The sequence below is a fragment of the Triticum urartu genome, chromosome 7 (assembly GCF_003073215.2).
Source record: "Triticum urartu cultivar G1812 chromosome 7, Tu2.1, whole genome shotgun sequence".
Classification (NCBI taxonomy): Eukaryota; Viridiplantae; Streptophyta; class Magnoliopsida; order Poales; family Poaceae; genus Triticum; species Triticum urartu.
In genome coordinates this window covers 63,663,495-63,691,438 of record NC_053028.1, presented here as the reverse complement: position 1 = coordinate 63,691,438, position 27,944 = coordinate 63,663,495, and the positions used below count along the sequence as shown (strand labels likewise).

Here is a 27,944-nt window from a genome sequence, read left to right as displayed (position 1 = left end):
TTTGCCTTTCTGTGTAGCTCATGTCTCAATGTATTTTCTTATAAAAAAATTGTGCACATGTAATGCACATCTATATATGAGTGTATTATTACTTTAAGAAAAGAAGAAACTTTGAAATGTGATTTTTCTTTTTTTTTCAAAACAACTAAGCTCCATGAAGCTCCAACACCAAACGTGTTTTCTAAATATTTTTTATGCCTTACAAAAGGCAAAAATGACGTGTCTAAGTCTCAATCAAGTGATATAGTATTTGAAACGAAAAAAGAAAACTGAAAAGAATTTTGTGTACAAATCTCAATGCAAGATCGAAGAAATATAACATTGATTGGGATATAATGAGACTTAGCCAAACTGGAAAAAAAAACTTATTGCCTTTATACAAGAGGCCGTTTTCGTTAGTCCAGTAGATGATCAGACTTTGACCAAAATATTAGGGACAAACTTTGACCAAAAGTACAACTTCAGGAGGCTGTCGAGGTTCAAGCTTGTTGTGCAGAGTGGAGTCACCGTTGACGCAGATACAGAGTACTCCTACTCCGAGCTCCGACGATAGGAAGAAAGATCGCCGCACCTGCCACCTCGTCGAGATGCCGCTGGAGCGCTTCGACCTGCTCATTGCGTCGCGGGAGCTGGTCCGGGCCTCCAACCCTCCCCCGGGCTCGCCGGCCGTGCACGCCGCCTCCAACCTCGACCTCGTCCTCGGCCCCTTGCCCATCTACCTCGTCAGCATCTACCCACCTCCGCCGTGCGGCCTGGACCCCGTGCTCGCCACCGTCCGCGCCGCGCTCCCGGCCTACCTCTCCCGCTTCTTCCCCTTCGCCGGCCGCGTCGTGCGCTGTTAAACAAATTAGGGTTTAGAACAATGCTCGATACCCTTAGTGGGTACGGCTGTCATATATTTATAAGAGGGAACCGTACAAATACAGGTTATGTTACAACACGTATATCTAATATATACTTAGTCTAACACCCTCACTGGTAGAAAAAGGGCCTATAGTCGCGGTTCGTAAGGGCCTTTAGTCCCGGTTCAGGAACCGGGACTAAAGTGTCGGTACTAATACCTCCACCCTTTAGTCCCGGTTCAATCCAGAACCGGGACTAAAGGCCCACGTGCGCAGAGCCCAGTCAGGAGACCCTTTGGTCCCGGTTGGTGACCAACCGGGACCAAAGGGTCTCCTGACTGGGCTCTGCGCACTGCCCACGTGGAGACCCTTTGGTCCCGGTTGGTGGCACCAACCGGGACCAATAGGCATCCACGCGTCAGCACTTCTGTGGCTGGGGTTTTTGTTTTTTTTTGAAAGGGGGGGGTTGGGGGTTTTAGGGGGTTAATTTAGGTGTTTCATATATTGTGTTAGCTAGTTATAATTAATAGAGAGAAGTGTCCTCTGTTATGTCTGTGCTTGGTCGACGCTACGTACTATACATACGTATATAGAGAGGACTAGACACGCTAGCTAGCTAGTAAGCAAACGAAGGAAACAGAAGATCGTCATGAACATATATGCATATATACAGAGAGAAGTGATATCGACCACCTCTCCTTCTCCGAGAGATTGGTCGAACAACAAGTTCTCGTATATCTATCTGACACTACCGGCTACATATATACAGTAATTATCTCTTACAAATATAATCATACGGACTCAGGGTTAACATAGAATTCTCCGTCTTCAGGGATCACGTGGTCAAGAAAGAATGCCGCCAATTCCTCTTGAATTCCTCGCATGCGAGCTGGTGCTAGGAGTTCATCCCGCTTCCGAAACATCTAATTTAAAGAAGGGGGTCAATACATATATATATGAATGAATGAAACTCAACACAAATGATGGTAATAAAATAAAATTGTGAATGTTGTTATTTACGTACTTCATATTGTTCGTCAGTGTAGCCCCGCTCACAGGTCGTGTGGCGGATGGACTCGCAAACATAGTAACCACAGAAATCATTCCATTGTTGCTGCCACAACCACTTTACAAGAAATAGAGGTTAATCAAACTGATAAGCAAGAATGCCAAATGGTATTGATGAAACTAGCGCTTGAATGACTAGTAGATGCACTTAAAATGCTACTATAGCTAGTACTTACTTTCGGGTGTCTAAATTGCAGCTCCTTCGGCAGTCCCGGAGCTTTTCTGGTGAATTTTCTCCAAACCCTGCCGGACAAAGAAAACAATTACTTGATATATCAGGAAATGAACAAAGTTGCTGATATGGTGGATAATGATCGATTTAACTTACTTCTCGAGTATTTGAGTCATGTCTGCATAGTCCTTGGGATCTTTTCGTCTTGAGTCTAAGACGGTTACTAGTCCCTGCTCAAGCTTAATATGTAGGAGAATATAGTGGAAACTGCACACGCATGCATAACTCATCAATTACATTACTATAACCTTGACTAATATATAAGGGAAACCGAATACGCACAAGACAGTAACACTCACTTGAAGTTGTAAGGAAAGAGTATTATATCTTTGTTTTGATTTATTATCAATGATTCTAGCATGCTGGCCTCGGTTTCTGCGGCATGAAATTTAACCTGAGTTGCATCTATGAAATTTGTGTTAATGAACCCAATATCACCGACTTGTCTTTTCTTCAATTCGATGATCTTCAATCTGCATAATATAGTGAGGATGATTATAAATACATGCAATGAAAGAGCTAAGCTATATAGAGAAACTTAATGACAGAAGTAGTACTACTTACAGACAGTAGCAGGTGACAGTTGCTTTATCGAGGGCCAATTGATTGAAGAACTGATAGAACTCCTCAAATGGAACAGGCAACAGATCAATTCCAATGAGGTCATGCTCCGGTTTAACTCTCGCATATAAAGTACTCCTCCCCCCAGAGTCTCTGCATATTTTCAAGTACCAATCATGCAATCTTCGCATCATCGTTGATAGAGATCTTTCATCTTTGACGAGAGGCTTCCCGTACTCGTATCTTTGTATCTGCACGTCCATGGGGTCATAATGTACTTCGTCGGGCAGGTAATCTGCAGGATTGCTATAACCGGGCACCATCCTCGGATCATTATCGATGTTGTGGCTAGGCACCTTGAGCGGGGGGCACGATTGCTTCGCTTGTTCGACGAGCTGGGCAATTTGTTTCCCAGCTCGTCGTTGTTTCAGCCTTTGATCACTGACAGTACTTCCCGACCGCTCCGCTTCGGCAAATTCCTTTCCAATAATGCGGTCATAGTTTCCTTTCGGCGAATCAGACTTCGGTGTTTTTGTCAGGGCAGCCAGAGTGCGCTTCACTTTCACCCGATCTACCTTCTTCTCCGGAGGTGGATGTTTCTTTGCTTTCACCCCTTCAAAGAATTTCTTCACTTCTTCTCGCGTGATCTCGGCGTTCTCCTCCTGGGTCCTCTCGTATGGTAACTTCTCTGGAGTCTTCAGAGAAGGACCGAATCTGTATGTCCTCCCGCCTCTGGTTGTACTGCTAGACGCCGACCGAGCAGACGTAGCGGTTGTCTTGTTTACTTGCTTAAGCGGCGGAGGAGAAGGACTACGACGCGCCGGAGTAGCTGGAGCGGCGGCAGGTCTCTTCCGCCCTTGCTGACGAGGCGGAGAAGGAGGAGGCGGGCTTCTCGGGCGCGTCGGCGCAGGCGGAGAAGGAGGCGGAGTGCCGCCGCGCGCCGGAGAAGGAGCCGGCCGAGGGCCCTGATCGTCACTCGCCAGAGGAGGAGGAGGCGGTGGAGGCGGAGTGCCCTGACTCGCCGGAGGAGGAGGAGGAGGCGGTGGCGTCCAGTTCGGAAGGTTGATGAGGTCCTTCCGCCATAGGCATGGAGTCTTCAGAGCAGACCCCAGCCGAGTCTCCCCTTCACCGGTAGGGTGGTCAAGCTGGAGGTCCTCAAATCCCTCCGTTATCTCATCCACCATCACCCTAGCATATCCTTCTAGAATCGGCCGGCAGTGAAAAGTTGCGCCGGGTTCAGTAGGATAAACAGAGCCAACAGCTGCCTTGACCTTCAAATTCATCCATTGCGTCATAAGGTGGCAATTTTGAGACTCCGTGATAGCATCCACGGGATAGCTGGCAGGAGCCGTCAAGGCATGCTCTAGCTGAAGCAGCTCGGTGGAAGCCACGCTGCTTCTGCGCTGAGATGGCGGGGTAGCTTCGGGGGAGGCTTCGGCAGTACGTTTGCTGCGATTTGCTTCTCGTTCCTCTATCGCGTCCACCCTTGCTTGCAGCGCCTGCATTTGGGTCTGCTGCACTTTTTTCCTCCTCTCATGGGATTTGTAACCGCCTGCGTCCAGAAACCCAACCTTCCACGAAACGGAGCCTGGCGTGCCTCGTGTCCGTCCAGGGTGCTCAGGATTCCCGAGGGCCATTGTGAGCTCGTCGTTCTCTCTGTCTGGAAAGAACGTCCCTTCCTGCGCTGCTTCGATATACTGCTTAAGCTTACTGACTGGTATGTCCATTTGATCGTTCGTCCAAATGCACTTCCCTGTTTCAGGGTCCAGGGTTCCGCCAGCCCCGAAGAACCAAGTCCGGCAACGGTCTGGCCAGTTAATTGTCTCTGGTTCGATCCCTTTATGAACCAGATCATTCTCAGTCTTGAACCACTTAGGCCGAGCTATGAGGTAGCCACCTGACCCCGTGCGATGGTGAAGCTTCTTCTTCGCAGCATTTTGCTTGTTTGTCGCCGACATCTTCTTACTCTTTTCCGATGTCTTGTGGGCCACAAATGCGGGCCAGTGATCTCTGATATTCTCATATCTGCCCTTGAATTCTGGTGTCTCATTATTTTCGACAAACTTATTCAGCTCTTTCTTCCACCTCCTGAATAGTTCTGCCATCCTCTTCAGAGCAAAAGACTTGATTAATTTCTCTTTAACTGGGTTCTCTGGATTATCCTCAGGCGGTAGGGTGAAATTTGACTTCAGCTCAGTCCAAAGATCATTTTTCTGCATATCATTGACATAAGGGACCTCAGGGTCTTCTGTAGCCGGCTTAAACCATTGCTGGATGCTTATCGGGATCTTGTCCCTAACCAGAACCCCGCACTGAGCAACAAATGCGCTCTTTGTCCGGAGGGGTTCAATAGGTTGGCCGTCGGGCGCGATTGCTATGATCTCAAACTTTTCATCCGAGCTCAACTTTTTCTTCGGGCCTCGTCTCTTTACCGAAGTTGTGCTCGATCCGGAGGGCTAGAAAAAAGAACAAAGACTTAATTAATATGTGTACATACCAAAACAATGAATGCATCAATCAGCTAGTCAGCATAGGCTTAACTAATATATATACCTGGCCGGACTCGGTTCGGTCACCGGAGCCATCCTCATGTTCTTCTTCTTGCACCGGCATTAGGTCACCGTAGCCAGCTTGTTCACCCTGTCCTTCCAGACCATCGGTTTCGTTGAGAAACAACGAGATGGCATCACTTCCTTCTGCGATTATGTCCCTCAACAACGCTTCTTTTGTTGCTTTGTCTAGGGCGGTGTCCATAGTTTCTACAAATATTTACAACATGGCAATTATTATTCAAACATGATAGATGGATATATTAGTGCCAAACGTAGAACTAGCTACCTAATCATAGTAAGCTATCGGGAGAGGGTATATATCGACAACGACGACACTACATCTATGTCCCTCGACGACCCTCGTTCCCGATAAAAAAAAGAGGAAGAAGAAGAAAAATAAGAGGAGAAGAAAGAATAGAGGAGAAGATCTCCTCTATTCTTTCTTCTCCTCTTTTTTTCTTCTTCCTCTTCTTTTTCTATCCTCTTCTTCCTCTCATGTTTGATAGGATCGCCGAGGGGTCGGGAGGTTGCGTAGTGTCTCAGGATTCAACAAAACCATGTCTTCATCATTAGGCGAAAGTAACATGTGCATGATGGTACGAAGCTCTTCAAAGTTGTTCTGGAACGGACTCCCAGATAGGATAATCCGCCTTTTGGTACGAAGTTCAGCAAGAGCCTTCCGAATATCGCTATTTGGAAGGCCTTTGCTGAATTGGTACCAAAAGGCGGATTATTCTATCCGGGACTCCATTCCAAAACAACTTTGCAGAACTTCGTACCAACATGCCCTGGTTACTTCCGGCTAATGATGAAGGCATGGATTTCTTCAATACTTTGACACTAGGAAACCTCTCTCGACCCCTCGGCGATCCTCGACCCCTCGAACCCTCGACGACCCTGGAACCCTCGACCCCTAGACGACCCTCTTCTTCCTCTCATGTTCGAGAGGATCGCCGAGGGGTCGGGAGGTTGCCTAGTGTCAAAGGATTCAACAAAACCATGTCTTCATCATTAGGCGGAAGTAACATGTGCATGATGGTACGAAGCTCTTCAAAGTTGTTCTAGAACGGAGTCCCAGATAGGATAATTTGCTTTTTGGTACAAAGTTCAGCAAGAGCCTTCCGAATATCGCTATTTGGAAGGCCTTTGCTGAATTCGTACCAAAAAGCGGATTATTCTATCCGGGACTCCATTCCAGAATAACTTTGCAGAACTTCGTACCAACATGCCCTGGTTACTTCCGGCTAATGATGAAGGCATGGATTTCTTCAATACTTTGACACTAGGAAACCTCTCTCTACTTCCGGCTAATAAGAAGAAGAAGAAGAAGAAGAAGAAGAAAAGAAGAAAAAAAAAGAGGAGAAGAAGAAAGGAATAGAGGAGAAAAGAGAAGAATAGAATATATTCTATTTTTCTCTTCTTCTCCTCTATTCCTTTCTTCTTCTCCTCTTCTTTTTCTTCTTTTTTCTTATTCTTATTTATTTCTCCTCTTCTTTTCGGTAGAGGAAACCCTAAATAGCTAGCAAGTATCGTGGGTGTGAGATACATGTGGCCTTCGGTGTCGGACACTACATCCACGTCCCACAAGTGACGTGGGGGTCGAAGCCCGCGCCACTTGTGGGATGTGGATGTAGTGTCCGACACCGACGGTACATGTATCTCACACCGACGATACTTTCTATTTAGGGTTTCTCCTCTACCGCTCGGCGACCCTCTCGACGACCCTCGTTCCCGATAAAATAAAGAGGAAGAAGAAGAAGAAAAAAGAAGAGAAGAAAGAATAGAGGAGAAGACTTCCTCTTCTTCCTCTCCTCTTCTTCCCCTTCTTCCTCGCCTCTCTCATGAATGTCCGGCGTTCTCGACCCCCCCCCCCACGTGTCGAAGAAAAAAAAGAAGAAAAAAAAAGAGGAGAAGAAGAAAGGAATAGAGGAGAAGAAGAGAAAAATAGAATATATATTCTATTTTTCTCTTCTTCTCCTCTATTCCTTTCTTCTTCTCCTCTTCTTTTTCTTCTTTTTTCTTCTTCTTATTTATTTCTCCTCGTCTTCCTCTCCCCTCTCGGCGACCCTAGACCCCCTCTCGACCCTCGACCCCTAGGCGACCGTCGACCCCTCTCTTTTTTTTCTTCCTCTTCTATTTTATCCTCTTCTTCCTCTACCGCTCGGCGACCCTCGACGACCCTCGTTCCCGATAAAAAAAGAGGAAGAAGAAGAAAAAAAAAAGAGGAGAAGAAAGAATAGAGGAGATCTTCTCCTCTATTCTTTCTTCTCCTCTTTTTTCTTTTCTTATTCCTCTTCTTTTTTATCCTCTTCCTCCTCTCATGTTCGACGACCCTCGACCCCTCGGCGACCCTAGACCCCCTCTCGACCCCCTCTTCTAAAGAACTATTTTTTCTAAAGAACTATTTTTTGCATATATACATGAACATAGATATATACACAGAGAACATATATATACATATATATAAAAAACAAGCATATATATGAAAAAAAATCTATGAACAGAAAAAAATCCTAATTTTTCTAAAAAACTATTTTTTGCATATATACATGAAAAAAAGCATATAACAGAAAAAAAAAGCATATAACAGAAAAAAAAGCATATAACAGAAAAAAAGCATATAACAAAAAAAGCATATAGCTAGGGCGCCGCGGCCGGACCAGAGGAGGACCGCGGAGTCCGGCGACGGTGACGGCGACGGTGACGATGGGGGCGGGCGGGCGACGACGACGGCGACGCGGGCGACAGCGACGGCGACGATGGGGGCGGGCGGGCGACGGCGGGGCGGCGCGCGGCGCGGGCGACGACGACGATGGGCGCGGGTGACGGCGACGATGGGGGCGGGCGGCGTCGGGGCAGGGCGACGAGGGCGACGGCGACGGGGGCGGGCCGGGGCGGCACGCGGCGCGGGCGACGGCGACGATGGGGGCGGGCGGCGTCGGGGCAGGGACGAGGGCGACGGCGACGGGGGCGGGCCGGGGCGGCGCGCGGCGCGGGCGACGGTGACGATGGGCGCGGGCGACGGCGACGATGGGGGCGGGCGGCGTCGGGGCAACTGCAAGATGAGAATGAAAAATTCCAAAGTGTGCCTTATATAGTAGAGGCTTTAGTCTCGGTTCGTGGCAGCAACCGGGACTAAAGGTTGGCATTAGTCCCGGTTGGTGCCACGAACCGAGACCAATGGCCTCTTTTCGGCAGGCCAAAGGGCGGGAAGCGAAGCGCATTGGTCCCGGTTGGTGGCACCAACCGGGACTAAAGGGGGGCAATGGTCACGGTTGGTGCCACGAACCGTGACCAATGCCACCTTTAGTCCCGGTTGGTGCCACCAACCGGGACCAATGCCCTTGTGCTGCCCGCGCCCATAAGTTTAGTCCCACATCGCTAGTTGAGAGCGCCTGGCACTGGTTTATAAGCTCTGCTGCCTCCTCCCTCTCGAACTCCTCTGAATAGCAGGCCTATGGGCCTAATTTGACACTGCTTTGCCTGTGGGCCTATTGGGCCTTCTGCGGGCCTGAATCCTGGCCCATGTAGGGTTTCTAGTCGTATTCAGGCCGTGGAGGCCCAGTTGGTGGCATTTTTTTTTGGTTTTTTCTTTTTTATTTCTATATTTTTTTGGTTTTTTATTTTTTTATTTCTACTTAAAACTAAATACTTACAGTTTTTTAGTGATTTCTTTTTGCTTTTAGGTCATAAAAATTATAAACTTTCTGTTAGTGCCATTAGTTTTAAATTTTAAATAGTTTAAATTTGAATTTTTAAAAATTTGTGTGAATCACTAGTTTATGAATAACTTTACTATAAAATTAGAATTTTTTTCTTCTTTGCTATTTATTTTTTATTTATACTTACAATTAAATACTTATAGTTTGATTTTAGGTCACACAAATTATATTCTTTTTGCTATTGAAGAATATTATAGTTTTATTTTAGTTGATCATAACATAATATTTTAATTGATTGTTTTTATTTTCATAAAAGTTTTGTAGTTCATTCTGTTTGCTATTAATTCATTCTTTGAGCTAAATGACTCTGAAATTGGAAAGCATTTCAAAATGAACTCTGAAAAGGTTGAAAGTTGGCATGGTATCATCATTTCACCCACATAGCATGTTCCAAAAAGTAGAGAGGGTTACGACAAAAACTTGATGCACTTCGTGTACAAAATGGACAATCACTTTCGAAGTATCAAAGTTTCGAACCATAAGACATGAAAGCATTTCAAATGAACTCTGAAAAAGTTGAAAGTTGGGATGGTATCATAATTTCACCCACATAGCATTTGCTTATTGCGGGAGAAAGTCTTCACTTTTTCTTTGCTTGTGTCATTTGCTTATTGCGCCGTAACCATGGATAATCTTCATTGTTTATCAGGATGCTTGGGTCAGCCTTGACATTGAAGGGAGGAATTTCATGAAACTTTTCATAATCTTCAGACATGTCTGTCTTGCCGTCCACTCCCAGGATGTCCCTTTTTCCTGAAAGAGCTATGTGGTGCTTTGGCTCATCGTATGATGTTTTCGCTTCCTTATCTTTTCTTTTTCTCGGTTTGGTAGACATGTCCTTCACATAGATAACCTGTGCCACATCATTGGCTAGGACGAACGGTTTGTCAGTGTACCCAAGATTTTTCAGATCCACTGTTGTCATTCCGTACTGTGGGTCTACCTGTACCCCGCCGCCTAACAGATTGACCCATTTGCACTTAAACAAAGGGACCTTAAAATCAGGTCCGTAGTCAAGTTCCCATATGTCCACTATGTAACCATAATATGTGTCCTTTCCGCTCTCGGTTGCTGCATCAAAGCGGACACCGCTGTTTTGGTTGGTGCTCTTTTGATCTTGGGCGATCGTGTAAAATGTATTCCCATTTATCTCGTATCCTTTGTAAGTCAATACAGTCAAAGATGGTCCCCTTGACAACAAGTACAACTCATCACAAACAGTGTTGTCACCTCTGAGATGTGTTTCCAACCAACTGCTGAAAGTCCTGATGTGTTCACATGTAATCCAGTCGTCGCACTGCTCCGGGTGTTTGGAGCGCAGACTGTTCTTGTGTTCATCGACATACGGGGTCACCAAGGTAGAGTTCTGTAGAACTGTGTAGTGTGCTTGAGACCAAGAATATCCGTCCCTGCATATTATTGAGTCTCTTCCTAGAGTGCCTTTTCCAGTCAGTCTCCCCTCATACCGCGATTTAGGGAGACCTATCTTGTTAAGGCCAGGAATGAAGTCAACACAAAACCCGATAACATCCTCTGTTTGGTGGCCCATGGAGATGCTTCCTTCTGGCCTAGCGCGGTTATGGACATATTTCTTTAGGACTCCCATGAACCTCTCAAAGGGGAACATATTGTGTAGAAATACGGGCCCCAGGATGACAATCTCGTCGACTAGATGAACTAGGACGTGCGTCATGATATTGAAGAAGGATGGTGGGAACACCAGCTCGAAACTGACAAGACATTGCGCCACATCACTCCTTAGCCTTGGTACGATTTCTGGATCGATCACCTTCTGAGAGATTGCATTGAGGAATGCACATAGCTTCACAATGGCTAATCGGACATTTTCCGGTAGAAGCCCCCTCAATGCAACCGGAAGCAGTTGCGTCATAATCACGTGGCAGTCATGAGACTTTAGGTTCTGAAACTTTTTCTCTGGCATATTTATTATTCCCTTTATATTCGACGAGAAGCCAGTCGTGACCTTCATACTGAGCAGGCATTCAAAGAAGATTTCTTTCTCTTCTTTCGTAAGAGCGTAGCTGGCAGGACCTTTATACTGCTTCGGAGGCATGCCATCTCTTTCGTGCAAACGTTGCAGGTCCTCTCGTGCCTCAGGTGTATCTTTTGTCTTCCCATACACGCCCAAGAAGCCTAGCAGGTTCACGCAAAGGTTCTTCGTCACGTGCATCACGTCGATTGAGGAGCGGACCTCTAGGTCTTTCCAGTAGGGTAGGCCCAAAATATAGATTTCTTCTTCCACATGGGTGCGTGTCCCTCAGCGTCATTCGGAACAGCTAGTCCACCGGGACCCTTTCCAAAGATTACGTAGTGTAAATCATTGACCATAGCAAGCACGTGATCACCGGTGCGCATGGCGGGCTTCTTCCGGTGATCTGCCTCGCCTTTGAAATGCTTGCCTTTCTTTCGACATTGATGGTTGGTCGGAAGAAATCGACGATGGCCCAGGTACACATTCCTCCTGCATTTGTCCAGGTATATACTTTCAGTGTCATCTAAACAGTGCGTGCATGCGTGGTATCCTTTGTTTGTCTGTCCTGAAAGGTTACTGAGAGCGGGCCAATCGTTGATGGTCACGAACAGCAACGCCTTAAGGTTAAATTCCTCCTGTCTGTGCTCATCCCACGTACGTACACCGTTTCCATTCCACAGCTGTAAAAGTTCTTCAACTAATGGCCTTAGGTACACATCAATTTCGTTGCCGGGTTGCTTAGGGCCTTGGATGAGAACTGGCATCATAATGAACTTCCGCTTCATGCACATCCAAGGAGGAAGGTTATACATACATAGAGTCACGGCCCAGGTGCTGTGATTGCTGCTCTGCTCCCCGAAAGGATTAATGCCATCCGCGCTTAAAGCAAACCATACATTCCTTGGGTCCTTTGCAAACTCATCCCAGTACTTTCTCTCGATTTTTCTCCACTGCGACCCGTCAGCGGGTGCTCTCAACTTCCCATCTTTCTTTCGGTTCTCACTGTGCCATCGCATCAACTTGGCATGCTCTTCGTTTCTGAACAGACGTTTCAACCGTGGTATTATAGGAGCATACCACATCACCTTCGCAGGAACCCTCTTCCTGAGGGGCTCGCCGTCAACATCACCAGGGTCATCTCGTCTGATCTTATACCGCAACGCACCGCATGGGCATTCGTTCAGATCCTTGTAGGCACCGCGGTAGAGGATGCAGTCATTAGGGCATGCATGTATCTTCTCCACCTCCAATCCTAGAGGGCATACGACCTTCTTTGCTGCGTATGTACTGTCGGGCAATTCGTTATCGTTTGGAAGCTTCTTCTTCAATATTTTCAGTAGCTTCTCAAATCCTTTGTCAGCCACAGCATTCTCTGCCTTCCACTGCAGCAATTCCAGTACGGTACCGAGCTTTGTGTTGCCATCTTCACAATTGGGGTATAACCCTTTTTTGTGATCCTCTAACATGCGATCGAACTTCAGCTTCTCCTTTTGACTAATGCATTGCGTCCTTGCATCGACAATGACCCGGCGGAGATCATCATCATCGGGCACATCGTCTGGTTCCTCTTTATCTTCAGCAGCTTCACCCGTGGCAGCATAATTGGGCACATCGTCTGGTTCCTCTTGATCTTCACCAGCTCCCCCCGTTGCAGCATCACCGTATTCAGGGGGCACATAGTTGTCATCGTACTCTTCTTCTTCGCCGTCTTCCATCATAACCCCTATTTCTCCGTGCCTCGTCCAAACATTATAGTGTGGCATGAAACCCTTGTAAAGCAGGTGGGAGTGAAGGATTTTCCGGTTAGAGTAAGACCTCGTATTCCCACATTCAGTGCATGGACAACACATAAAACCATTCTGCTTGTTTGCCTCAGCCGCATCGAGAAACTCATGCACGCCCTTAATGTACTCGCGGGTGTGTCTGTCACCGTACATCCATTGCCGGTTCATCTGCGTGCATTATATATAATTAAGTGTCCAAATTAATAGAAGTTCATCATCACATTAAAACCAAAGTGCATACATAGTTCTCATCTAACAACATATAGCTCTCCAGAGCATCTAATTAATTAAACCATACATTGAAACTATGTAAAACATTTCAATGCGAAAACAAATGCGATCATAATCGCAACCAAAGGTAACAATTGATCCAACGGCATAATGATACCAAGCCTCGGTATGAATGGCATATTTTCTAATCTTTCTAATCTTCAAGCGCATTGCATCCATCTTGATCTTGTGATCATCGACGACATCCGCAACATGCAACTCCAATATCATCTTCTCCTCCTCAATTTTTTTATTTTTTCCTTCAACAAATTGTTTTCTTCTTCAACTAAATTTAACCTCTCGACAATAGGGTCGGTTGGCATTTCCGATTCACATACATCCTAGATAAATAAAATCTATGTCACGTTGGTCGGCATAATTTTCATAAACAATAAATGAACCAATAGTTATGAAGATAATATACATACCAAATCCGAATCATAGACAGGACGAGGGCCGACGGGGGCGGATACCAAAACCATCGCACTATATAAGATGCAATAATAAATGTAAGAAAATGATACAAGTATCTATCTAAACAGACAAGTAAGAATATTTTTCCTTTCAGAAAGAAGATAAGAACAAGAGGCTCACCACGGTGGTGTCGGTGATGAGATCAGCGCGGGTGATCGACGGCGGTGAAGACGGGGACGGGGCGTGACGGACCGCTAAATCTAGACAAATCTCGAGGAAAATGGAGCTTGGAGGTCGAGCTTCGAGAGGAGAAAGTTTAAGTAGTGTGGCTCGGGCATTCCATCGAACACCTCGTGTGCATAGGAGGTGAGCTAGAGCACCACAAACCCCTCCCCTCGCCGGCCAGAGAAAAACAGAGCACTGGAGTGCTCTGCTCGCGGGCGAGGGTATATATAGGCACCTCATTGGTCCCGGTTTGTGGCAAGAACCGGGACTAAAGGGGAGCCTTTGGTCCCGGTTCAGGCCACCAACCGGGACCAATGGTGGTGGGCCAGGAGCGAGGCCCATTGGTCCCGGTTCGTCCCACCAACCGGGACCAAAAGGTCCAGACGAACCGGGACCAATGGCCCACGTGGTACGGCCGGCCCCGTGGGCTCACGAACCGGGACCAATGCCCACATTAGTCCCGGTTCTACACTGAACCGGGACTAATGGGCTGAGGCGGCCTGGACCATAGCCCTGTTTTCTACTAGTGCCTCCCTCAATCTTAACTATGTCCTGAAACACTCAGGAGGTTAAGATTGCGATGACATCCTTCAAAAGAAGGCAAGGGCAGGGGTTTAGTGAAAATATCAGCAAGCTGATCCTTAGAAGAAACAAATTTAATCTGAAGGAGCTTCTAAGCAACACGTTCCCTCACAAAATGATAGTCAACTTCGATGTGCTTCGTTCGGGCATGAAATACTGAATTGGTTGACAGATACGTCGCACCGATGTTATCACACCAAAGAACAGGTGGCTGAGTTGGGGAGACCTTCAGCTCTCGAAGCAATGACTGTACCCACATGATCTCAGCTGTGGCATTAGCAACGGCTTTCTACTCAACTTCGGTACTACTCCGAGACACCGTAGCCTGCTTGCGGGCTTGCCAGGCGATCAAGTTAGGTCCAAAGAACACAGCATGTCCCCCTGTGGATCGCCGATCATCCGGACTACCAGCCCAATCGGCATCAGAAAATGGTGAGATCAGTCCAGAACGTGCAGGCTGAAGATGGAGTCCATAGGAACCGGTGTGACGAATATAGCGCAAGATACGCTTAACAGCTGACCAGTGAGAATCACGAGGTGCATGAAGGTACTGGCACACACGGTTAACTGCAAATGATATGTCTGGCCTAGTAATGAGCAAGTACTGCAGTCCACCCACAACGCTGCGGTACTCAGTGGCATCCTCAGGAGAGAGCAAGTCACCAGCAAGAGCTGTCAGTTTGTCTGTGGCAGACATGTGAGTCATAGCAGTCTTGCACTGCAACATACCTGCACGACGCAGGAGATCCTGAGAGTATGTCTTCTGAGTAAGAGTCAAGCCACCATCAGAATGAAGAACCTCCAGGCCCAGAAAATAATGTAGTCTCCCGAGATCCTTAACAGCAAACTCAGCGCTAAGAGAGGACACAAGCCGATCTGTAGCAGTGGCAGACGAACTGACAAGAATAATGTCATCAACATAGACCAGAACGTACATAGTCACCTCAGGTCGCTGAAGAATAAACAGAGACATGTCCGCTGTAGAAGGAACAAACCCATGTGCACGAAGAGCAGCACCAAGACGGGCATGCCAGGCACGGGGGCCTGCTTCAGACCATAGAGAGCCTTGACAAGGCGACACAAATGATGTGGCTGAGCAGGATCAACAAAACCTGTCGGCTGACGCATGTAAACCTCTTCTTCCAGAACTCCATGAAGGAAGGCATTCTGAACATCAAGCTGTCGAAGTGACCATCCACGAGTAACAGCCAAGGAGAGGAGAACACGAATAGTAGTTGGTTTAATAACAGGACTGAACGTGTCTTCATAATCAATACCATACCGTTGCTTGAATCCCTTGGCAACCAGGCGTGCCTTGTACCTCTCAATGGAGCCATCAGCATGCTTCTTCACCTTGAATACCCATTTAGAGTCAATGATATTGACACCAGATGGAGGTGGAACGAGACGCCAAGTGTTGTTTTTCCGAAGAGCACAGATCTCCTGCTCCATCGCAGCACGCCAATGCGGAATGCCAAGTGCTGCTCGAAAATGTCGTGGTTCAGTTGTAGGATCAGCCTCAGCATGCGCCACACAAGCCGCAAGCCACGCGACGGTGCCATCGGTGCGCTTCTTCGGCTGAAAGATGCCACTCTTGCTGCGAGTATGGGGACGCAGGACGACAGGTGGCGGTGGCGATGGAGCTGCCACGACAGAGGGCACGGTCAGGGTCGGCGAAGACAGGCTGGGTGGCGTCGACGAGCCAGGTGACGAGGATGCAGTGGTTGGCGAGTCCGCCGGCCCAGGGGACACCGATGGCGAGTCCGCCGGCCCAGGGGAATCAGGTGCCCTGTCCATTAGCGCCGCGGGCTCAGCCAACCCAGGCGACAGCGGGGCCGCCCCAGGCGACAGCGGGGCCGCCAGCCCAGGCGACGGAGAGGCCGCCCGAGACAAGCGCGAGGCCGCCAGCCCAGGCGACGGAGAGGCCGCCCCAGGCATGTGCGAGGCCGCCAGCCCAGGCGACTCGGGCGCCCCGTCGGTTCCACGTGCATGGGACATGCACGCGTGATCGACGTCGGGGACAGTGGGCGTAGCAGCGGGGGCAGTCAACGGAGTAGCAGCCGGCGTAGTAGTGTCCACATCATCATCAAGCAGCTCAAGTCGAGCGCCTCGTCCAGTTCCTGCACCATGGTTAGGCAACAACAAAGGAGAATATGCAGCATCCACAAATTGATCAGGCAAAACTGGAAAAGAGTGCAACTCGGTGATGGGAGTATCGGTGCGTGACATGAGTGTGGAAAACGGGAAGACAGTCTCGTCAAACACAACATCGCGAGAAATGTAAACATGATTCGTCGGAATGTGAAGACACGTATAACCTTTGTGGAGAGGACTGTATCCAAGAAACACACATTGTTTGGACCGATACTCAAGTTTATGCTTATTATACGGACGAAGATGTGGCCAACACGCACAATCGAACACTTTGAGTAGGGAGTAATCAGGAGTTTCATTGAGCAACACTTCCAGCGGAGACTTCATGTGAAGAAGTCGCGTGGGAATCCTGTTAATCAAAAAACAGGCAGTAACAAAGGCATCGCTCCAGAACCGAAACGGAACAGAGGCATGCGCAAGAAGTGTTAGACCAGTTTCAACTATGTGACGGTGCTTGCGCTCAGCAGCACCGTTCTGCTGATGTGTATGAGGACAAGACGCATGGTGTGAGATGCCAAGCTTCTGAAACAAGGTGTTAAGATTACGATACTCACCACTCCAGTCTGACTGGACATGGATGATTTTGTGCTTAAGCAGTCGCTCAACATGTGCTTGAAATTGCATAAAGACATGAAACACATCAGATTTACGCTTAATAAGATAAATCCAAGTAAAGCGACTGAAAGCATCGATGAAACTGACATAATAGTTGTGACCACTGACAGAAGTTTGGGCATAGCCCCATACATCGGAAAACACAAGTTCAAGAGGATCCGTGACAACACGACTCGATACAGAAAAAGGCAACTGATGACTTTTGCCTTGTTGACAGGCATCACACACTAGAAACTCCTTATTACTCGACTCAACAGGAAGACGATGACGATGAAGCACATGGCACACAATGCGAGTGGCAGGGTGGCCAAGGCGAGAATGCCACTGCGACGATGACACCCGAACACCACTGAAAACTTGGGAGGCTCGTGGCACATCAAGCATGTATAAGCCATCACGAGCTTGACCACTAAGAAGAACGTCCCTCGTGTCCCGGTCCTTAATAAAAATAAAAAGGGTAAAACTCAACGAACACATTGTTGTCACGAGTTAATTTAGGAACCGAGAGTAAACTACGTGTGACTGAGAGAACACGAAGGACATCAAGCAGACGCAAGGTTTTAGTGGTACGTGAAAGGAGAGATGCCTGACCAACATGTGAGATGGGCATACCTGATCCATTTGCAGTGCGAACTTGATCATGGCCGGTGTAGGGCTGGCGAGTGGCCAGTTTGTCAAGCTGGCTCGTCAAGTGGTCCGTGGTGCCCGTGTCCATGTACCAGGTAGGATCCACAGAGTATGATGGAGTGAAGCCAGGATCCTGTGTAGCGAGAGCAGCTTGCTTCTCATTGCCCTTCCCATTGTTCCCAATGCCAAGAAAATCTCGTTTGAAGCGACGATGGCAGCGAGACGCCAAGTGTCCCTCAATACCGCAGAGTTGACACTCAACCCCATCGCCACATGCCTCACAGTGGAGCCGCTTGCGGCCAGACGTCGGTGGAGGTGGAGCGGGCGGACGGGGCTGGCTGCCCGAAGATGACGACGCCTTCTGCTTGGCACCGCGAGCACCTCCGCGAAGAGCAGCGTTCGCAGATGGACCCTCCGAGTAGACGCCAACGGAGCTGCGAGCAGCGAGTCGCTGTTCGGTGTTGAGGAGGCGTGCATAGAGATCGTGAGGCGGCATCGGCGTGTCACGTCCGTTGATGTTTTCAACAAGGGAATCATAGTCCTCGTCAAGCCCATTGAGAATGAATGAAGTGAACTCCTCGTCACGAAGAGGCCTCCCAATGGATGATAGTGTATCAGCCAGGGTCTTGACCTTGTTGAAGAAGGCCGTGACGGAGAGGTCATTTTTCTTGACCTCACCCAGCTGATTACGGATGGCAGAAGACCGAGCCAGCGACTGTGAAGAGAAGCTGGAGTCGAGCATGGCCCATGCATCCCTCGACGTCGCGGCAAAGACCACCATGCCGACCACGGAGGGAGTGAGCGAGGACTGAATAGCACCTAGAATAGCCTGATCCTGAGTGATCCACCGACGATGAGCAGGGTTGGACACCATGACAGAACCACCTGCAGCTGAGGGCACCGGAACCATGGCCGGCGGACAGGGCAGCGTACCATCGACATACCCCTCAAGGTAGTGACTACGCATCAGCGGTAACACCTGAGCGCGCCACGGGAGGTAGTTATCAGCAGAGAGCTTCACCGTCACCAGATGAGCAAAGTGGAACGGTCCTGGTTCGGACACTGATGTGGGAAGCTGCGAGTCATACGTCGGAGGGGCACTGTATGGAACCAGCGCATCGACCGACGGAGGCAGCACACGGGAGTGTTGGTGATGACCGTAGGGCTGCACAGAGGGCACGCTATAGGACTGCAGAGGTGGCGCGGTGTGTGACCCAGGAGCTCCGTAGGCGCGCCATGCAGTGCCTCACTGGGTACGACGGGCGACATCGCATATAGCGTCGAGGAGGGAGCGACGTACGGCGCAGGGTATACCCCGCCGTAGGGCTGCTGGATAGGGGCACCGTAGAGGCCCTGAGCGCCGTATGGGTGCGGAACGGGAGCGCCGTAGGGTTGCTGTGGAGGAGCGCCATAGGGGCCAGAAGCCAGCGGTGCATCGCGGGATTGGCCCGGGAACGCGCCGTAGGGACCAGCGCCAGAAGCCAGCGGCGCATCGCGGGAATCGCCCGAGGCAGCGCCGTAGAGACCAGTAGCCGGCGGTGCGTCGCGGGATTGGCCTGGGGCAGTGCCGTAGTGCACCGGGGCGACGATCGGGGCGTCGTAGGAGGGCGCGGGAGACCGAGCCGATGCAGATGGATCGAGTGCGGGAGATCGGGACGGCGCCGTCGGGCGCGAGTCCGAGGCCGCCTGCCGAGCCCAGGCGAGTGGTGTGGACGCCATGAAGGGCGAGTCCGTTGCCAGGGTCGAGGGAGGCGGGACGGCAGAGGAGGCCGACGCGGCGGCGGCGGCAGCAGAGGAGGCGGAAGCGCGGCGCGAATCGAACGTGTCGTCTGATACCATGTTAAACAAATTAGGGTTTGGAACAATGCTCGATACCCTTGATAGGTACGGTTGTCATATATTTATAAGAGAGAACCGTACAAATACAAGTTATGTTACAACACGTATATCTAATATATACTTAGTCTAACATGCGCCACCCGGACACCAACGTCCCCGAGGTCGCCTGCTCCAACGCTGGCGCCGAGCTTGTCGTCGCCGACGCTGCCGGGGTCCGCCTCGCCGCAGTCGACTTTGCGCGCTTCGACGGCTCGCTCGGGATGATCCAGATCCCGTTCGACGCGGGGCTCGCGCTGTCTCTGTAGGTGGTCCGGTTCGCGTGCGGGGGGTACTCGTTGACCGTCGGCACCAACCACCTGCTCGCCGACGGCCGGGCGCTCATCGTGCTGCTCAACAGCCTCGCGGAGATGGCCCGCACCGGCGGGGGACTGTCCCGCGGGCCGCTGCTCGACCGGTCGTCCCTGCTCGTCCCGCGGTCGCCGCCGCGGTACAGCTCGTCGCTGGACGCCGAGTTCGATAGGTTCACGCCAGAGACCATGATCAACCCCCTCCTGGCCGCGGCCATGGAGCGGCGCGTGTACCGCATCGACGCGGCCGACCTCGGCGGGCTCCAGAAGGCGGCGTCCCCGGGGGGCGGCCGCCGCACCTCGCGCTTCGTGGCGCTGTGCGCGCACATCTGGAAGCTCCTGGCGCGGGCCGTCGGCGACTCCGAACCCAACTGTCGCATGGCGTGGATCCTCGAAGGCCGGAGGTGCATCGAGCCGTCGGAGGGCGCGCTGGACATGTACATGGGGAACGTGGTCACCTACACATCCCGCGAGGCGAGCGTGGCGGAGCTGCTGCGCGCGCCGCTGCACGAGGTGGTGGCCGCCGCGGGCGCGGCCATGGCGTCCGTGATGAGCAGGGACAGGTTCCAGGAGCTGGTGGACTGGGTGGAGGTGAACAAAACGGCGTACAAGGACGGCGGGAAATGGACGGAGGCGGTGAACCTCGGCCTGGGCAGCCCGGCGCTGGTGATCTCCGGGATGCTCCCGTTCGCCATCGACGGGGACCTGGGGTTCGGGAAGCCGAGGATGGTGTCGCCGTGGCTGCGGCACGGTCGGCTGGGCTCGGCGTCGATGATGGCGGTGCCCTGCCCGAGCGGGGACGGGTCGTGGTTCGTGGGCGGCACGAGGCTGTGGCCGCGGCTGGTGGAGGTGATCGAGGCCGGCCCGGAGAGCCTGCTGAAGCCGCTGACGGCGGTGAGCCTGGGGTTCGAGGCGCCGCACGGCTCTCGTCTGTGAGCCCGCTATAGATGTTTTGTGTTTGGCATCAACGATGCAGGGAAGATAGCATGCGAAGCTCAACCTCGAAAAACATAGCTTCGAGGTTGTAGCTATGGCGAGCTTGCTTGTAACATCAAAAATAACCTGCACGACATAGCACCCATAATTATGCTGGTTCTCTTTTGGTTTTACGATGAAATTTGGTAGCCAATATGTATGCATGTTAGGGCAGATACGTGACGTGGTTACCGTGGATAACACTGTCCCTGTATCCTGTGTCTTGTTGATGTATTATAAAAGTTCATCAAAAATATAAAGCATTTTAAACATAATAAACAGGTACATGAGATTGGGATCACCGAACAACCACTACCGCCGTCAGATCGAGCCGCCGATGCGTCGTTGTCGCCTCTCCCCTATCGGAGCTGGCTTGAACTTGTCGATGACGGGCAGGAAGTCTTCGTGCACATGCTTCTAAGCAGCGGCGGAGCTTGAGTCAAAAGGCTTGTAAAGATGCGCCTGTGTATAGGTAGTAGCCCCTAATACTCGGGTTGGCTTTCGCTGGGAAGCAAAACGGAGGATCGAAAAGGATCGTTTGAGGACTAACCTGATCAACTTTGAACACGGGCTGCTTCTCCCTTGGCCGCTTTCCGAACGATGGAAATTGCCGATTTGCATCGGAAGCTTGATGTGGCAGGGGATGATCTTGGTTTAATCAATATGCGTATTGACGAGTCGCAAGGTATGTATTCGGGTCAATCCTCATACATTTTTGTGGTATAAGCATGATGCTGAGATTTAGATGCTGGAATATGCATGGCTGTAGATGGTGCTGCCGCCGTTGAAGTTCTTCGAGCGGAGCTGGCCTGGGCCAAGGAGCAAGCCCGTCGTAGTAATGATGTTGCCAAAAAGACGTCGGCTGAATTAAAAGCCGAACAAGCTGCACGACGCCAAGATAAGGAGAAGATATCCACTGTGACGCTCGAACTGGAGAATGCTACCGGCCGCTGTGAGTTTTTGAAGAAGGATAGTAAAGCCTTAACGGCTGATCTGGAAAAGTCCTTACAAGAGGCTAGAGCAGTGCGGTCGGAATTCAGAGCAGCCCGTGAGGAGGTTCGACAGGCGAGGGAGGTTGCGGCTGGAAAGCCCTTTCTGCTGCAAACTAAGTTCGATGACCCGAAGTACGCCCAGCTTAACCAAGTATGGAGCTCTCCGGACGAGTTCTTGGACTTGCCGAAGAGTTCTACCGATGCGGCGCAGTATTACCAAGTGCGAGATGAATATGCAACGGAGAAGCTTTTTTGGTCACAGTTTGGCGCATCAAAGCGTCCTCTGTTGCTCAATGAACAGATGTCCCAACGGTCCGAACTTCATAGGATATCCGGCGCTGCCATGAAGGATGTCATAATCCGGTTGTGGCCAACCGAGCCTGTTCCGAATAGCTATTTCGGTTTGGTGCAGAGGCTTGTTGATGCGGTGTCGCGTATTGATGCTGTGAAGCGATCATCGTGCATTGAGGGTGCGTGAATGACTTTTGCCCGAGTCAAAACATTCTGGGGGAAGATGAAGGCCATCGATGTTGCGACGAAGAGTCCGCCCGAAGGCAAGGACCGCGCGGAACCGGAACATTATTTTGAAGACGTCCTAGAGGCCGCCCGCTTTATAGAGGGTCAGTGCTCGAAAGACATAATGTTTGAGTGAGGTGTATGAAAATTGTAAAAGACAATTTTATAGTTAATCTATTTATGTTTTGCTTTAAAGCTTGAATTCCTCCTGTGCGGCCGTTTTGATATAATCTGAAAGTTTTTCAGTCGTCGGCTTCAGCTCCCTCGTAGGAAGTACGGGGGTGTTCGAAAAGGCATTTAATCACTCTTTATCCATAGGGCCTTAACGCTTTCACTTAGCCATAGGAGTTTTATTGTGGGGCTACGATATAGCCCCTGGTATGTATGCGGCATATGGTGCCTTACATATTTGATCTGAAAAGGATCCCTCGTGTGACACGGAGAATCGCTAAAGATTCCAAGAAGTCGTCAAGTGGTTGACCAGCTCACGCCGCATCATGACAGTCAGTTTTCGGCTTTCTCTACTGAGGTGCTCGTCCGATTTAGACCAGGGAACAATCGACGTAGTTCTCCCTTTATTACCCTAGCCGATAGAGCGGAACGTAGGGTAGCAAGCACAGGAGCCGGGCAACCCAACTATTGACCCAAGACAATGATTCGGAGTTGATGCATATAAGGCCAAACTTGCGACGCCGAATTATGCTATAGAGCTATTTGGATTTGTACTGGCAACTCATTTGTTCCCACACCCAGCCCCTGCCAGGTTGTGCCAAGATATTTCTGTGAAATAATCGTAGGAGCCATATTTGTTGGGGAAACAGTGCGGGTGGTTAGTTTGGATATTGTTTAATGGGAACTGAGCGATATGCCAATGATTACTTATGATATATATGTATATATATACATAAACACTATTCTGATCACGGGATCAGAATAATATTCTGATCACAATCTGATCTGCCCCGCTAGTAGTACTTTGAACTTCCTGTAAACTAGGTTGAACTTCCGCCAACATTGCCCAAATGGGGCTTGTGATATACCGTTGGAAAGCTATGGACACCAATATCATGACCCAACTTAAATTTTTGACAAAATATAAGCGGTTTAAGAGCAGTTTTGAAAACCGTTTTTTCTTCGCACAAAAAACGGGAATCGTATTTTCGATCGCATTTCTAAACCGTTTATCGGAATGAGGCATATAATATGGCGTTGGAAAGCCGCTGCAAAATCGCTCCTTCCACATGTTGAAAGTTTTCTCTAATTCCCTATGGTTAAAGAGTAATTTGAAAAAATGTAAAATTTCATAAACCGAACAGCTGAGTTTGTTTTTTCGATGTTATTTCTAAACGGCTAATCCAATGGAGGCATATGATACAGCGTTGAAAGCTTATGAAAATGCGCTACTTTTTCATCTTGAAAGTTTTTTTTCTAATTTTGAATGGTTTAAGAGTAATTTAGAAAATGGTCCAAGTCCTACCGAGTTCGTATTTTCAAGCTAATTTTTTAACCGTTCGTCTGAATGCAACAAATGATATGGCGTTGAAAAGCTTGAACAAATGCGAAACTTTTTGGTATGTATTGTTTCTCCCAATTCTTTACGGTTTTAAGTCAGTTTTGAAAATGGAGAAAAACGTATTTTCGCCGTAATTTCTACAATCTTTATCGGAATGGGGCAAATAATATACCGCTGAAAAGCTACGGAAAATGAGAAACTTTTTCATGTTGATGATTTTCTTTGATTCCTAGCCGTTTTCAAGTAATTTCGAAAACGGTGGGATCATACGTTCTGCCTTTATCACGAAACAGATTCTTCAAAAATGCACCGCGTGAAGAACCTGAACTTCTCGGCGCGTGTACCTGAACTTCACTTTGTTTTTCACGCGATTTTTTTGCTCATAGGTCTCCATCCACTCACCGGAATTGAGCAAGTGATATACCAGTGGAAAGCTGTTGTAAACACATAACTTTCCCGTGTTGATCGTTTTTTCATACTCGTGATGATTTTAAAAGTTTTTCATCTGAATTCATTCAGCATAGTAGTTGAACTTCCTGCTGTTTTCACGTTGAACTTCTGTGACGTATTTTCGTTTATAATTTCTCATCCATCAGTGTTACACAAATGATATTCCTTTTGTACAAACGTCTCAAACAATATTTTTTTTTAACTTTCTCCGACCAAGGACTTGAACTTATAACAAAAAAAATTAGCCTTTCCTTCTTTTATTATTTTTAATACAAATGCACACCCGTGTAGTACGTGAACTTTTGCCAGTTATCAACCCGAACTTCTCTCGGTTACGTGAAAATATCTGAGTTTTTTTATGAATTTTTAATCTAATTTTCTTAATCCTTTTTTATGAATTTTGAAGCGCTCTATTTTTAAAAGTTGAACTTCTTGTTTTTTTTGAACTTCTTGGTTTCATTCTTTAGTAACGAGGAAAATCTGAGTTTTTCTATAATCATCGAACTTCTCCATCTTTTTAATATGGACTTCTTGGTTTTATTTCTTAACCATTTTTTATGAAATTTTGAAGCGCTCTATTTTTAAAAGTTGAACTTCTTTTTTTATTTTTGAACTTCTTGTTTCCATTCTTTAACAACGAGGAAAATCCGAGTTTTTTCTATAATCATCGAACTTCTCCATCTTTTTAATATGGACTTCCTGGTTTTTTCTTAATCTTTTTTATGAAATTTTGAAGCGCTCTATTTTTTAAAAAAGTTGAACTTCTTGTTATTTAATTTTTGAACTTCTTGTTTTCCATTCTTTAATAACGAGGGAAATCTGAGTTTTCTATAATCATCGAACTTCTCCATCTTTTTAATTTGGACTTCCTGGTTTTATTTTCTTTTAGTAACGGAAAAAATACTACTTTTTGATAGACATCGAGCTCCTTTGTTAAATTTTGAACTTCTAGGTTATTTTAATAGAACTTCTTCATTATTTCGAATAGAACTTATTGGTCTTACTCTTTAGTAACCGGAAAAAATTGAGTTTTCAAATAAATATCAAATTGCTCTGCTTTTAAAAATTGAACTTCTTGGTTTTATTATTTAGTAACAACAAAAAACTGATTTTTTTTTAATATGAATTGAACTACTTCATTTTTTAGAATTGAACTTCTTGGTTTTTATCTTTAGTATTGGGGAAACATGCCAAAATGGCATTGTTTTTTGTTTTTTGAACTTCTAAATCCTAGGTTTTAATATACTTTGAACTTCTGTGTTATTTAAATATAAACTTCATATTTTTTTGAGTAAAGTTTTTGTTTTTGATTTTGAAATAAACATGATTTTGACTTTTTTTATTTTTGATCCTCATGGTCGATTCTTTTAATTCCTTTTTTTAATTTCAACTTCTTCATTTTATTATTTAGTAACAAGAAAACATCTAAGTTTTTTTTAACCTTTGAACTTCTCTCTTATTTTACTTTGAACTTCTTAGAGAAAAATATGGTTTTAAATAAGCAAACAATTTTTAGGTTTTTACCTTTGAACTTCTAGATTTTTTGACCTTCTCGGTTATTTCAAATTGACCTTCTAGGAAGACCATCTTATAAAAGAAATGGGTGGCAACACACTATGGGTTCCCAAGTTTACTAAATTGGTTTCACTTCTATCTCAATAACGTGGTTTAGTGGCGATTTTCCTTCTCTGTTAGTAGTAGTAGGACCACACATTTCACCAAACATGCTAGTTACTAGAGAGAGAAAACATGCATGCGCAAGGGAGCAGTGTGGGTTGCAAACATTTTGCCCAATTTTTTCCAGAAAACCACAATCATTTGGTCGGAGCACCAACTGCTGCTTTTTTCATATAATGAACTCATGTTTTTTATTATCATTTTGAACTATGCAAATATACACAATAGAAGTTTTTATCACTTTAACTATGCAAGTACGCAATTTTCCCTGTTTTGGGGTTACATCAAGCAAGCACATGTGTGTATCTCTGAAACATGGAAACATCACTGATTCACAAAGAGAGAGGGAGAGATGGATTCTCCTGAATCAACACCATCAGTTCAATTTCAACAAATTTGAGAGTTCAGACCATCGGTTGCAGAAGTAGGTGCCGACCCCTCTTTTTTTGCCGATGTAGGCTGTCGGAGGATCCAGGCATCGACATAGAGAGGAGGCTGGCGCTGTAGTGGATAACCACGGGTACATCAGAGGAGAACTGGCGACTTCAGGGAGGCAGAGCCGGCGCCGGCGCTGTGGAAGAAGGCCGAAGCGATGCGTAGAGGAAGATGGAGGGAGACCGGTGCACGGCGACTGAGGCAGGGCTTGTGGCCGGGGCTGGTGGATGGGAACGGCGAGGCCGTTACCTGGTGCGCGACCCTCGCCGGTGGGTGCTGCAGTCGTCCGCGGCAGCGCGCGGAGGGGCTGGTGCGGTTACCCGGGCGGCGAGGCGGTGGGAGTAGGCGGCGGCGCGATGGGGAAAGCTGGCGGCGGCGCGATTGAGAAGGCGGGACGACAGCCCGATGGGGAAGGCAGGCCATCGCGGCGGCCGGATCCGGGAGGGTGGCGGCGGTTGCGGGGCGATGGCAGTGGCGGGGGTCCCCAGGGAGGGTGCGCGGCGGCGGAGTTCCCGGGGAGGCCGCTGGGCGGCGTGGGGGTCTAGGGAGGGCGCGGAAGCGGCGTGGGGATCGGCGGCGAGGGATCCGGGGATGTGGGGGATGGGGGATTTGGCTGGTTGCGGGGTGGGGTGGGGTGATGCGTTTTTTCTTTTCTTTTTTCTCGCGCCAGCTGCAGCGGTTCGGGAGGATCTCGCGCGCGCCCTTATAGGGCCGATCATGATTCAAATAACTATTTTAATCCCGGTATCAAAATAGTGCTACTCTCTCTATATATATATATAACTCCTCTTCTGTACTTCTGGGAGTATGTATTCTCATTCTCAATATACCTCATATACGCATTAATTATACCTCTTTATTATTCTCAATATACTTCATTAAATATTCTAAGATACCTCAATACGAGTTTTGTTGAAAAAATATCATCTGCATGTACTTTTTGTAATATACCTTTTTCACGTACAAATACATCAGTATATACGTAAACTTTTAAAAATATGTAGATTCACATGAATTTTTTCATGGAACTCATTTTGGGGTATCTAATATTACTAACGAAGTATATTAAAAATAATAAGTGGTATAAAAGATTCATCTATGTGGTATATGAGAAGCGGGAGTACGTACTTCCAGGAGTACACAACCATTTTCCTATATATATATATTGGTCTACAAAAAGTTATTTTGGACCTCCTGTCGCACGTCTGCGTCGCCAGTCCTTGGTGGGGGGAATCCTTGATGGAAATAGCCCCTTAGGTGAGTGTATGGATCCGGACTCCGATAGAGCCAGTTTCCGATGTTTATCCTGTTCGTCACCTGTTTTTAAAAGAAGGCGAAGGAAGAAGTAAAAAGAAAATAAATGATAAAAAAAAGTTACTGGAGTGCTTGCAGGCTTGTCCATATTGTGCTTCCGCCAATGCCCATGGTATCTTGAGTGCGTAATGATGTATGCGCCGTACAAACTTTGTAGGTGTACGGAGTAGGCGGTGGAAGCCGGGTTGCTATTTTCGTTCTAGGAGTAGTTGATCCTCGGGTGGAGATTGCTTCTGACCCCCGGT

At 48.0% G+C, this 27,944-nt stretch overlaps 1 pseudogene; it reads left to right on the top strand.

Annotated features, from left to right (window-relative positions):
• Positions 1-587: 587 nt before the first annotated feature.
• LOC125524500 lies at positions 588-20,763 on the top strand (annotated as a pseudogene).
• The last annotated feature ends 7,181 nt before the right edge of the window (positions 20,764-27,944 follow it).